The sequence below is a fragment of the Ursus americanus genome, chromosome 1 (genome assembly GCF_024610735.1).
Source record: "Ursus americanus isolate L20-20 chromosome 1, mUrsAme1.1.p, whole genome shotgun sequence".
NCBI classification, from domain to species: Eukaryota; Metazoa; Chordata; class Mammalia; order Carnivora; family Ursidae; genus Ursus; species Ursus americanus.
The window spans coordinates 48,484,951-48,497,410 of NC_142127.1; the positions used below are offsets into that span (position 1 = coordinate 48,484,951).

The 12,460-nt window shown below is 41.9% G+C and overlaps 1 protein-coding gene across 2 annotated transcripts in view; it reads left to right on the forward strand.

The window, feature by feature from the left end:
- MYO3B (myosin IIIB) overlaps positions 1-12,460 on the forward strand; it is a 428,494-nt gene that overhangs the window by 226,399 nt on the left and 189,635 nt on the right. The window lies entirely within an intron of this gene.

Genomic DNA, 12,460 nt, shown 5'->3' on the forward strand with positions numbered 1-12,460 from the left:
TGCAATTTAATTGCACAGCATTAGTGTATATGTATTGTGTACACACACAGACACATACACACACACACTTTTTATAACATTCACTCTTAGACTTCTCATTTTCTCTGCTTGCCCCTTTCCATTCTTCCATTTACAAAACCATATGTTATCATTCATTCATGCTAAGCACTCTAGGGTGGTCTCAGTTTACCCAGATTTTTGGGGAAGATTATTTCTGTTTACATATGATTCTAAGTGAAGGGAATGTGGGGAATCCAGAGGTCATCCAGTCATGGGGTCCTCAGAGGTCACCTAGTCCAACTCACTACCCAGTCAGTGACCTCCCCACCCTCCTAACCAACTTAGAATAGATCCATCACTGGCCTGTGTGCCCGGCCTTTGCCCTTTCACAGCCACATTCTGCTCAATGGCTTCTGTTTAGCTGCTCAGTCAGTTCTTATGATAGGAAGCAAGAAACTAGGGCCAAAGAACAGAACTTCCCTGTCTTCGCTGTTTTGCCAAATCGATTCCCATTCAGTCTAGTTCCTTTGGGATCTGCTGCCATAGGCTGGGCAGCCCACTAGGTCTTCTCACAGCTTTCCTCTAGAGGGTGTTATTGGCTGAGGGTCTGTCTGGAAATAGCTGCGGGTATTATTTTATGAAAGCGAGAGGAGAAGCCTCTTTATCATTGTTCATGATTTCCTTTTCTTTCTTCCCATGTCCCTCTTGAAATCATTGGCACCCATGTCTAGTTTGGGGCCTTTGTATGCTAAAAGGGAGTGGCTGCCAGGTCTGATTTTTAGCAACATGCAGAGGAATGAAAAGTTTGGCTAAGAAAAAAGCCACAGTCTTCAACCTTTGCTTCATCTTAACTTGGAAAGAAAGTTGAAACCAGTTCTTAATTTTCTTCAAACTTGCTTCTTTAAAGAAAAATAGTAGGGTGCCCATGAGAAAGCTGCCTCCACCTTTCTTTCCAGCCCTCCCTTGGGCACAGCCATGATTTGATTCATTATCTCCTTGTGAAGATATTTACCCTCAAGCCTTGGTTCTAAAGAGCTTGTGGATCCTACGTTGAAGGTCAAAATATTAATCAAGCTTCTAAATTTTGAAACATCTATTTTTGGTTTTAATGTATTACAGCCTTTGAAGGTGGGAGAATTTTATTAGACAGAAATAATTTGTTTTGTTTTTGCGGAAATTATAAATGCTTGTTTCAGAGTGGCCAGATGTGAGCAGGGCTTCCTCACCAGACACTTAGGTCTTATCAGGAAACTTATGTGCAGGGGCAAAGACACAGCCATTATTAATACCCTTAATACGTACCCTTTGAAGTGAAATCTATCCAAATGACTTGTCAGTTGTCATTTATACTCTCTCATAAATATGAGTAACGATTTGTCAAATCTTTTTTTTTTAGAAAAATTTGAAAATTTTATTTTATTTTTTTTAATAGTAATATTTTTTTATTATATTATGTTAGTCACCATACAGTACATCCCTGGTTTTTGATGTAAAGTTCCATGATTCATTAGTTGCGTATAACACCCAGTGCACCATGAAATACGTGCCCTCCTTACTACCCATCACCAGCCTATCCCATTCCCCTGATTTGTCAAATCTGTTCACAATTTTGGAATTTCCAATTTTTCGGCTGTTGGCAAAATAAAAACAATTTCGCAGCCTGGGCCACTAGGTGGCGCGATGCAAGAATTCAGGCTCTGCAGCAAGCCTTGTGTTTGCCCTTGATCGCCTAACGGGGAGAAATAGGAACAAAGACATAGCCTCTGCTTTCTTTTTTCTCTTTCTTTCTTTCTTTCTTTCTTTCTTTCTTTCTTTCTTTCTTTCTTTCTTTCTTTCTTTCTTTCTTTCTTTCTTTCTTCCTTCCTTCCTTCCTTCCTTCCTTCCTTCCTTCCTTTTCTTTCTTTTCTTTCTTTTCTTTCTTTTTGCTCTTTGCTTTCCCCTGAAAGAGCTTTCCTCCTGTCTTGTAACTCTTTGTGAATCTTCCTTCAAACTGCATTCCATACCTCCTGGAGGAAACAAAAGTGAAAAAGAAGACTGGAAACAAACATGTTTTCCTAACAAGCTTCCTTGTATTCCTGAGTTGTATATTGTGTATAAGAATTTCTTTTGAAATCCTAAGCTTTATTTTCTCCACATTTTGAGTATAATTTAGAAGCCACGAAACACATCAAAACTAATAAGCATGATTCTGTATTCTTTTTCTGAAATTATTCATATAAAAATGGCTTCAATCAACATTTATAGAACAGCTTCTAATAATAAGACACCGTTTAGGCAGCAAGGAGGAGATAAAGATAAAATGGCTTTACCCTAAAGCAACTGAAACTTTCCTTTACCTTCACTTTCTGTCTAGAATTTATGTCCTTATGATGATATTTGCCCTCAGATATCAGTTCTAAAGAGATTGTGCACCCAATATTGAAGGTCAGAATCTTAATTAAGATTCTAAGTTTTAAAACATCCATATTCTATATTTTTTGGTTTTAGTATATTACAGCCTTTGAAGCTGGGAAAACCTTACTGGACAGCAATAGTTTGTGCTGTTTTTACTGAAATTGCAAATACTTGTTTCAGCACGTGTCTCTTATGAGAGCAGATGTGGTTGTACATCTTGGCATTCTCACTGGAAGCCAAGTCCCTCACATCCTGGCATTTTGAAAAAGAATATGCTGATATTTTCAGTGCATGAGAAATCATTTTCTTGGTTGTTTCTATTTTTTACAGTTTCAAACCCTTAAAAACTTGTTTTATTAAAATTAAATGGGTCACTAGTTCAATGCGCATAGATACGGGTAGTTACTTTACAAACCTCTTGAGGAGATGAACTGCAGAGAGGAAGGGAAAAAATCAAAGTTGGGAAGCTTAGGAGGCTGTTAGCCCCAGACTTTGAAAAGAGGTCCATTGTGGGACTCCTCCATTTCGAGAGAAAAGAACTCCATGGGATGTTGGCAGTGCTCTGGCTTGTGGTCCTCGTGGTGGTTACGTGCACGTTTGCCTTATAATATCTGTTATGCTATACATTTGTTTTGCACATTCTTCTGTACATGCATTCTACTTCACAATAGCACTTTTATTTTCCAAAAGATAGAGAGGAGATCTTAAAATGCAAAGAGAAACTTTCTTTATCTAAGATTTCCTGTTCTGTTAAATTCAGGTTTCCTGGTAGCTAGACTGTTGCAGCCCTTGGCTTTCAAAGGCAGGTATCAGAGAGCTCCTGGCTGACATTCCTGTCTGTTTAAGTCAGCCTCCTCTGTGGGCTGCTGGGCAGGTAACAATCCCTTCATTAGTGTTTGTAAAACAGAAGTATTGGTTCTTGGTCTAATCTCTTAGGGAGACTGGGAGGATTAACCTTTGTGTGTCTTTGTGTGAAACCGTAATATAAAATCAGGAGAGTAATCCAGTTGACATTTTCCTGTTTCCTGTACCCACCTTCCTGTTCATGTTGTACATCTCCTAAATACCGAAAAGGTTAAAAAACGTGGGGTGTGAAGTCAGGAGGTGAAGGGCTCCTCCCCAATTTCTGTAGCCCCCTTAGCAGCAGCCCGTTCATCTGGCACGCAGCTGCGTGTGGTAAGAGATGTGTGCGCCGAAAGGACACACTCCCATCCCAGGGTACTCACTGGCCATCAGGTGCGCGGAGGCAGCTACAGACAGTATGGATTCTCAGACTTACGGGACACTCTGCTCTCTTGCCTCTAGATGGGCCACTTCAGATGTGGTGAAATGTCTTTGTAATCCTTCCTATTGATAGGAAGTTCTCTGAAGATTTCATGTGTGAAAATTTGATGTGGCAGCAACATTGCTTTCTAACCCTTCAGCTTTTCAAACTGCGTGTGATCCAGGTAGAAAACCATTAAAAGGAAAGATGTTACAACAAGGTTTCATCACCTATTCTCTTGTTTGGGGGACATTCCACTTACTACTAATAAACCAGAGAAAAGGGGCGCCTGGGTGGCACAGCGGTTAAAGCGTCTGCCTTCGGCTCAGGGCGTGATCCCGGCGTTACGGGATCGAGCCCCACATCAGGCTCCTCCGCTATGAGCCTGTTTCTTCCTCTCCCACTCCCCTGCTGTGTTCCCTCTCTCGCTGGCTGTCTCTATCTCTGTCAAATAAATAAATAAAATCTTAAAAAAAAAAATAAATAAATAAACCAGAGAAAAGTTCAAAGGGCTCAAGGAAAGAGAGAAGAGGAGGTTTCAAAAGGAACTTGAAAAATCCATTTCTGTCTTTGAATTGTGAATTCTGACTTCCAAGTAGGGGCTTGGGGTTTTAAAGGTGTTCGGAACTTGGGAGAAACTAGAAAAAACAAGAGCAATGCCAGAGGGAGTATTCTCTGAGCCTCCAAGCCCAGTTTTGCTTCAGAATCTAGAACTGAGTTTGGCTCTATTTTCTCCTATCCAGGCTCTCCCAGGTAGTTCCCTTGGAATTTGATTTGAAATGAAAATCAACAGTAAATTCTCTTTATCTTGACTTCCATTGGTTCCTCTTTTTATTTGGATGGGGGAGCAAGATGAGCCCCCACATTATATCTGTAAAGGACTAATACCATCACTGCTGAAATACTTGATGTTGCTTGCTCCCGATTCTCTAACTCCCCAAATACAGCATCCAGCTTTTAAGGAGATGCCTTTTGGTAACTGTCTCTGAGAGTTTTCATTTTCCACTTATGGCTTCTCCTCCCTGCTGGCAGTACAGAAAATGGGTCCAGCAGGATGAGCTGACTCTAAATGACAAGGTTTCAGGGTCACAGATATGGACAGTGCTTGCCTCGTCCTGAAACAGCAGCTCTAATGAGCCAATCCTGTCAGGAAGCCCTGAGGGGCGAGTTCCTCCTCATGCAGAGGCCTGCTTCTTTCTATTTAATTTGAGAGTGTATTTCAGTCAGTAGATAATTATATATTTAGGGTCTATCTAGATATGGTGGTGTGCATAGGTGCTTTCTAAAGGAATAAAAGAAAATCCCAACCTGAATAGTCAGGGACAGATAGTGCGCATTCTAAAATGTATAAAGTATGCACAAAATAATATAAATTCTGAATAGGCATGTAAATCAATAAATGGGGGCAATATAAGCATTGTTGTCTATATAAGTAAAAATCGAAGGAAAAGTCATGGAAATATGTGTCAGTATGGGATAAAACTTCTTTTAATTATAAAGACTTCCTGGAAGAGTTTAATTTTTAAAAAAGATTTTATTGATTTGAGAGCGAGAGAGAGGGAGAGTGCGAGCAGGGGGGAGGGGCAGAAGGAGAGGGAGAGGGAGAAGGAGGCTCCCAGTTGAGCAGGGAGCCCCACGTGGGGCTCAATCCCAGTACCCTGGGATCGTGACCTGAGCCAAAGGCAGAGGCTTAACCAACTGAGCCCCCCAGGCTTCCGGGAAGTTGTTTTTTTTTTTTGTTTTTTGTTTTTTGTTTGTTTGTTTTAATGGAGAATAGAGAAAATTGAGCAGCCTGGGAGTGATGAGGCATTCTAAGCCAAGGTCTACAGCACTGGAAAGGAGAGGTAAGCAGTGAGATAATTAAGTGAATAGGACGTGAGGAAAGGACTGAGGGTTGAGGGACGGAAGCAAGATGGATAAATGATGGCAGTCTACTGAGCCAAGGGTGGGCTTCTGATGCCAATCTGAAACACTGTGGGTGGTCAGGACAGGCTCCTGAAGAGAACAGTTTCAGGGTGAGAAAGGAAAACTTGTGCAGGGGTGTTAAAGACAACTAGGGAGAACCAAGGTGCACCCCACCTGTCTGTGTGGAGCCATGTATGAGTAGATGCTCAATAAATACTTCTACATTCTACTTTTCAATCTAGCATCCATTTTGAGTTAATTTTTGATGAGGTATGAGGTTGAGGTTCATTTTTTTTCCCATTAGTATGCCCAGTTACTCTAAAACTATTGAAATGACTATTTTTTCTTCATTGAATTGCTTTAGCATTTGTCAAAAATCAGTGGTTATATTTGTGTGGATCTGTTTCATTGATCTGTGTATTTAATTCTTCACCAATACCACACTGTCTTTACTATTGTAGCTTTATAGTAAGTCTTAAAACAGGCAGTGCGATCCCTCCAACTTTAGTCTTCTCTTCCAAATGATTTTGTCTATTTCAGTTCCTTTGCCTTTCCATATAAATTTTAAAAGTAGTTCATCTATATCTGTACAAAATCCTGCTGTGATTTTGATTAGAATTGCATGAAATCTATAGACCAATCTGGGAAGAATTGACATTTTTATTATGTTGAGTCTTTCAATCCACAAACACAGTATGTCTACTTGTTTGGATCTTATTTGATTTCTTTAATCAGTACAGTTGGCCCTTGAACAACATAGGTTGGAACTGCCTGGGTCCATTTATATGCAGATTTTTTGGATAAATATAGTACAGTACTGTAAATGTATTTTCCTTGTGATTTTCTTGGTAACATTTTCTTTTTTCTAGCTTACTTGATTGTTAAGAATATAGTATATAATATATATAACATACAAAATATGTGTTAATCAACTGTTTATTCAGAAAGGCTTCCAGTCAACAGTAGCCTATTAGTAGGTAAGTTTTAGGGGAGTCAAAAGTTATTTGTGGATATTTGATCATGTAGGGGTTTGGTGCTCCAACCCATGTTGTTCAAGAGTCATCTGTATTTTGTTTCGCGTACAGATCCTGTACGTGTTTTGTTAGATTTATACCTAAGTATTTCAACTTTTGGAGCCAGTATACGTTTTTTGCTTGTTTGTTTTCAGTTGCCCAGCTAATGTACAGAAATACCATTGATTTTTGTGGATTGACCTTACCTCCCACAACCTTGCCAAACCCAGGAGGAGTTTTGTTTTTGCTTTGTTAGATTCCCGGGGGTTTTCTACATAGATAGTCATGTTGTCTATAAATAAGAACATTTATTTTTCTTTCCATTCTTATGCTTTTTATTTCTTTTTCTTGCCTTATTTCACTGCCTAGGACTTCCAGTATAATCTTGAATAGAAGTGGTAAGAGGGAAGACATCCTTGCTTTATTCCTGGTCTTGGAGGGGAAGCACCGAGTCTTTCACTGTTAAGTATGATGTTAGTTGTAGGTTTCATGTAGGTATCCTTGTACTTGCTCTTCCCTCTGTCTGGCATATTTATCCCCAAGACATACCCATAGCTAGCTTCTTCATTTTCTTTAGGTCTTTTATCAAAATCTGCTTTTCCTGTTAAAATTGTAACCTACTCAATATTTTATATTCCCATTTCCTGTTATTTTTCTCCTTAGCACTTATCACTACCTTATAAACCATATACACTTATTTGTCTTATTTATTGTCTGCCTTCCTCCACCATAATGCAAGTTCCAAGATAGCAGGGATTTGTGTCTGGTTTGTCCATTACTGTATGCTACCTGGCATATAACAGCCATTCAGTTTATGTTTACTGAATAAATGACAGATGAACCAGATCTACCCAACCACCTGCATCTGTTCCCATTTCTGTCTTCTTTCTAATCTAAATGACTGAACTATGCCTGCTCTTATTACAGGCCAGCTCTCCACTTGTCCTCTCGATTCCTTCCCCTTTCACGTTCACAAGGACTTTGATCATGAAGTTATTTCTCTTCTGCATCATCTCTTTATCCCTTTTAATGTGATCATTCTCATCAAGAAAGTGTCTTCCATCTTTTTGACTCCTTGTTATATGTTAAATTGTGTTCCCCCTGATCACCAGAAAGATAGGTTGGAGTCCTAAGCCCCAATACTTCCAGAATGTGACTTTATTTAGGAAGAAGGTCTTTACAGAGGTAATCAAGGTGAAATGAAGTCATCAAGGTGGGCCCTAATCTTTTATAGAAAAGAAAAATTTGGACATAGAGACACACACAGGGAGAGTGCCATGTGAAGATGAAAGCAGAGAGCTGGGTGATGCCTCTACAGCTTCTCTCACCTGCACCTCTGAACTAAATTCTATTTCTACTCTTGCCTTTTACAGCCTAACAGCTAAACTATAGTTTTTTCAAAAATGTAACTCTGATCATTTCACTCCCCTGCTTAAAGCCTCCAGTGGCCCCTCATCACACCTAGAATAAAATCCAAAACTCCTGGGGTGCCTGGGTGGCTCAGTCAGTTAAGTGTCCAACTCTTGGTTTCAGCTCAGGTTGTGATCTCAGGGTCCTGAGATTGAGCCCTGTGTGGGGCTCCCCACTCAGCGGAGAGTTTGCTTCCCCTCTCTCTCTCTCTTTCGCTCTGCCCCTCCCCCTGCTCATGCTCTCTCTCTCTCTAAAATAAATAAATATGTCTTTAAAAAAAAATCCAAACTCCTTCCTTTTCTACAAACTCTTACATGATTGGTCCCTGCCCTTCTGTCTGTCCCCATCTCTTGAACTTTACCCTTCACTTTGTGTCGTCTTTCTGTTCCTCAGATATTCCAAGCCTTTTCCTGACTCTGCAACCAACTGCTCAGTCTGCCTGGAACATTGTTTCTCCAGATCTTTACAGGTCTATTTCCATCTTGTGATCCAGGATCGTGCTCAGATATCACCTCCAAAGAGAGGCCTTCTCTGTCCACCCAATAGAGAGTGGCCCCACACTTCCACACTCAGTCTGTTACATTACCCTGTTTAACTATCTCCATTGGGATCTAACATTATCCTCTCTGTATATCACCTCCTTCTCCCATCCCCAATACTAGACTGTAAGCTCCTTGAGAGCAGAGACCTTTGCAGTCTTTTTTTTTTTTTTTGAAGATTTTATTTATTTATTTGACAGAGACAGCCAGTGAGAGAAGGAACACAAGCAGGGGGAGTGGGAGAGGAAGAAGCAGACTCCTAGCAGAGGAGCCTGATGTGGGGCTCGATCCCAGAACGCTGGGATCATGCCCTGAGCCAAAGGCAGATGCTTAACGACTGCGCCACCCAGGCGCCCCCTTCCCCCCCCCTTTTTTTTTTTACCACAGTATACCCAGGAACTAGAGCAATGGCCACTACACATAAGTCCTCAGTAAATGTTTGTTAAATAACTTGGTAACTCCTGCAAAGTAGAGACTAAAGCTAAACTCCAAAGCTTGACTCCCAGTTTAAGGCTCTGTATTAATTTACAAGGGCTGTCATAACAAGGTACCACAAATAAAAAGTGGCTTAAACAAGAGAAATTTGTTGTCTCACAGTTCTAGAGTCTAGAAGTCCAAGATTAAAGTGTTGGCAGGTTTGATTTCTTCTGATGCCTCTCTCCTTGGCTTGCAGATGGCTGCCTTTTCAGTATCCTCACATGGTCACCCCTTGGTCTGTGTGTATATTGTGTGTCCCAGTCTACTCTTCTTATGAGGACTCCAGTCATACTGGATTAGGGCTCACCCATTTGACCTTAATCACCTTTTAGAGGTCCTATCTCCAAATTCAGTTGCATTCCAAGGTACTGAGGGTTAGGATTTGAACATATGAATTTGGGTGGGGAGATACGATGTAACCCATAAGAGATCACTAAGAGCTGAGGGAGCTGTTCGATATGAGCCCCTTACCTGTGGGACATGTGGGGGCCACCACCTTTTCCCCAAAACCCCAAGGACAGCTGTGACCTGCCAGAGAGAGTTTGCAGCCTCACCCAGTCAGGGAAGGAGAGCTCTGTTCTCTCCCTTTTCCTTTCTCCCTTCTGCTGACCAGAGGAACTAGCCTGGAGAAGAGAGAAGACTTACCCCAAGGCATGGAAGCCATCAGTCCAGCCTGGAGGGAGAGGGAGAGTGGGAAAAAGAGCTTTGAATTGATATGATATCAGAAGTTAAAAACAAATAAGAATGAATCTTTAAAACCAAAAGTAATCTTTAATAACAGAAAATATCTGAAAATCTATGAACTGGTGTAGAAATATGGTTAAGGGAACTGCCATCCCCAAAGAAAGGTGGGTCAGCATGGGTGAGGGAGATGACAGGAAAAGGCAGATATGTTTCTTGTTTATCCCCAGTGAACTGAGATGAGTCAGTGTGCTGATTTCATGCTCCAGGCACAGCAGAGAACTACAAAGCTTTCTGCACATGTGACTCTGAGAGGCTGGCAGTTTACATCACAAACTGGGGACTCCTCCCAGCACCAGCCTGGAGTGGATGAGAGTCAGAATTTTTGTCTCAGGAACAGGGAAATGACACTGAATAGGGCAAGTCACTCATGAATAAAAGGAACACCGAGTGTTAATTACGTGGGCTCTTCATCTCCAACAATCTGTCACCAGAATTGCAGGTCAGTTATTGGTCCACCCAGCTATGCAGTTCTGTCCCACGCAACCATCTTGTCTACCTGAGAAGACTGTTAGCCGCATGAGAACAGAGGGCGTGTCTTCTGTTTTATGTATGTAGAGAACATGTAGTTGGGACCGTTCACAGTATTTCACAGCTCCACACCGTTGCCCACATGCGTTCCACTTTCTGGAATTGCATCTGTCCCCCACCCCCATACTCATCATCACACCTTCCATCCTTTCCCCCTCTTGCCTCTGAATCTTTTTTTTTTCCCCGCCTTAAATTCCAGAACTCAGCCCTAGCCTCACTTTCTCCAGGAAGTTTTGCTTTGGGTCCAATTCCCTGTATCACTGGAACGTAAATTCCATGCCAGGATTTTGTCCATTTAGTTAGCTCCTCTTTCCAACTCCTAGAGAAGCCCCTGGCACATAGGAGGTACTCAGTAGAGTCTGTCTGTTCAGGCAAGGAGTGTAATTTATGACCAGAATTTCCTGGTAGTCCTAAGAACACTAGAAGCACATCAGAAATATTGGACCATCCCGTGATTTATGGTGTCGGTTGGAAGCTTACCATCATCGAACATCTATGTTCACAAGTTGTGAAATTCAGAGAACTCCACTTAGAATTCCATAATCTGAATCTAGAACAGGTATGAAGCCCTGTTTGGGCTCAGGTACCAGAGAAGTACAGGTGTAATTGCAATTACATCTGGCATCTGAAATAGATTTCTCGCCCCTTTCCAGCTGGAGTGGGCAGGAGGAGGCTGCCCCAGAAGCAAACGGCACACACAGGATTAAAGTATAGACTGTATCCTGAAGCATGAGATCCTGTACTTGCTCAGAAATGTGGCTGTCCTGGGGGTAATGTGTGGCCATATTCCCTTACCTTACTGCCACCACCTCTGCTGTCTCTGTGAGGTTCCATGAGGGGCAGCATCCTCTTCTGCCTTCTGACAGGCTGGGGAAGGAGGCAGAGTGTCCTGGCAACAGCTGGACAGCCCCAGGAGAAGCTTCACTCCCTCTTACCTCTTCCTTTGTGAATGGTTTTCAGCCAAAAGCCTTGTTGAAGACAAAATGCACGTGTAGTGTGGTGGTGGTGGGCAGAGAGCATCTCTTGTAATTCTAGTTTTTCCCCCCATTCCTGAATGCTTTTAGGTTTTGAGTGTGCATTCTCCAAGTGCTATTTTCTTTGTGTTTCTTTCCTTTTTAAATGTTGGCCCTCAGTTTCTTCTACCGCATCAGCTGTGGTGGAGTGAAGAGCCATGGGCCCTAAGTCGGAGACTTAGATATAGATTGCTACTTTGTATCCCTCAGATTTAATTCTCTCAACCAGCTTCTCATCTGCACACTGAGGGTTTTGCATGAAGAACCTCCCCCGATTAGATGGAACCTTAAGGTCACACAGACAAACCCCTAATAATTTCTAGCCCAAGCCTTCAGTCTAGAGTTTGAAAGCTCTCACTGGGCCCTCTTTTGTGTGTTGGTCTGTAGAACCATGCTGTCCAGTGTAATGTAAAATGTTCTATGACCACATTTTTAAAATGTAAACAGAAACGGTTGTTTTAGTCTGTTCAGGCTGCCATACCAAAATACCATACATTGGGTGGCTCACGAGCAAAAGAAATTTATTTCTCGGGGCGCCTGGGGGGCTCAGCCGTTAAGCATCTGCCTTCGGCTCAGGTCACGATCCCAGGGTCCTGGGATCAAGCCCCGCATCGGGCTCCCTGCTTGGCGGGAAGCCTGCTCCCTCTCCCACTCCCCTTGCTTGTGTTCCCTCTCTCGCAGTCTCTGTCAAATAAATAAATAAAATCTTTAAAAAAAAATGTATTTCTCACAGTTCTGGAGGCTGGAAAATCCAAGCTCAAGGTGCCAGCATATTTAGTGTCTGCTGAGAGCCCATTTCCTGGTTCACAGAGCCTTTCTACTGTGTCCTCATATGATTGAAGGGTCAAGGGAGCTCTCTGGGGCCTCTTTTGTAAGGGCACTGATCCATTCCTGAGGGCTCTGCCTTAATCCATCACCTAATCACCTCTCAAAGGCCCCACCTCCCTGCTCAGAAACACGGTCTCCCTGGGGGCTCTGGGTGCCTGTGTACATCATCACATTGGATGTTAGGATTTAACATATTAATGGGGAGGGACATAAACATTCAGTCTATAGCACAGGTGAAGGTGAAATAATTCTAATAATGTATCTTTACTCAATATATCAAAAATAATATTCAACACATAACCAATATAAATCTTACTAATGTGATATTTTACTTTTTTTGTTGTA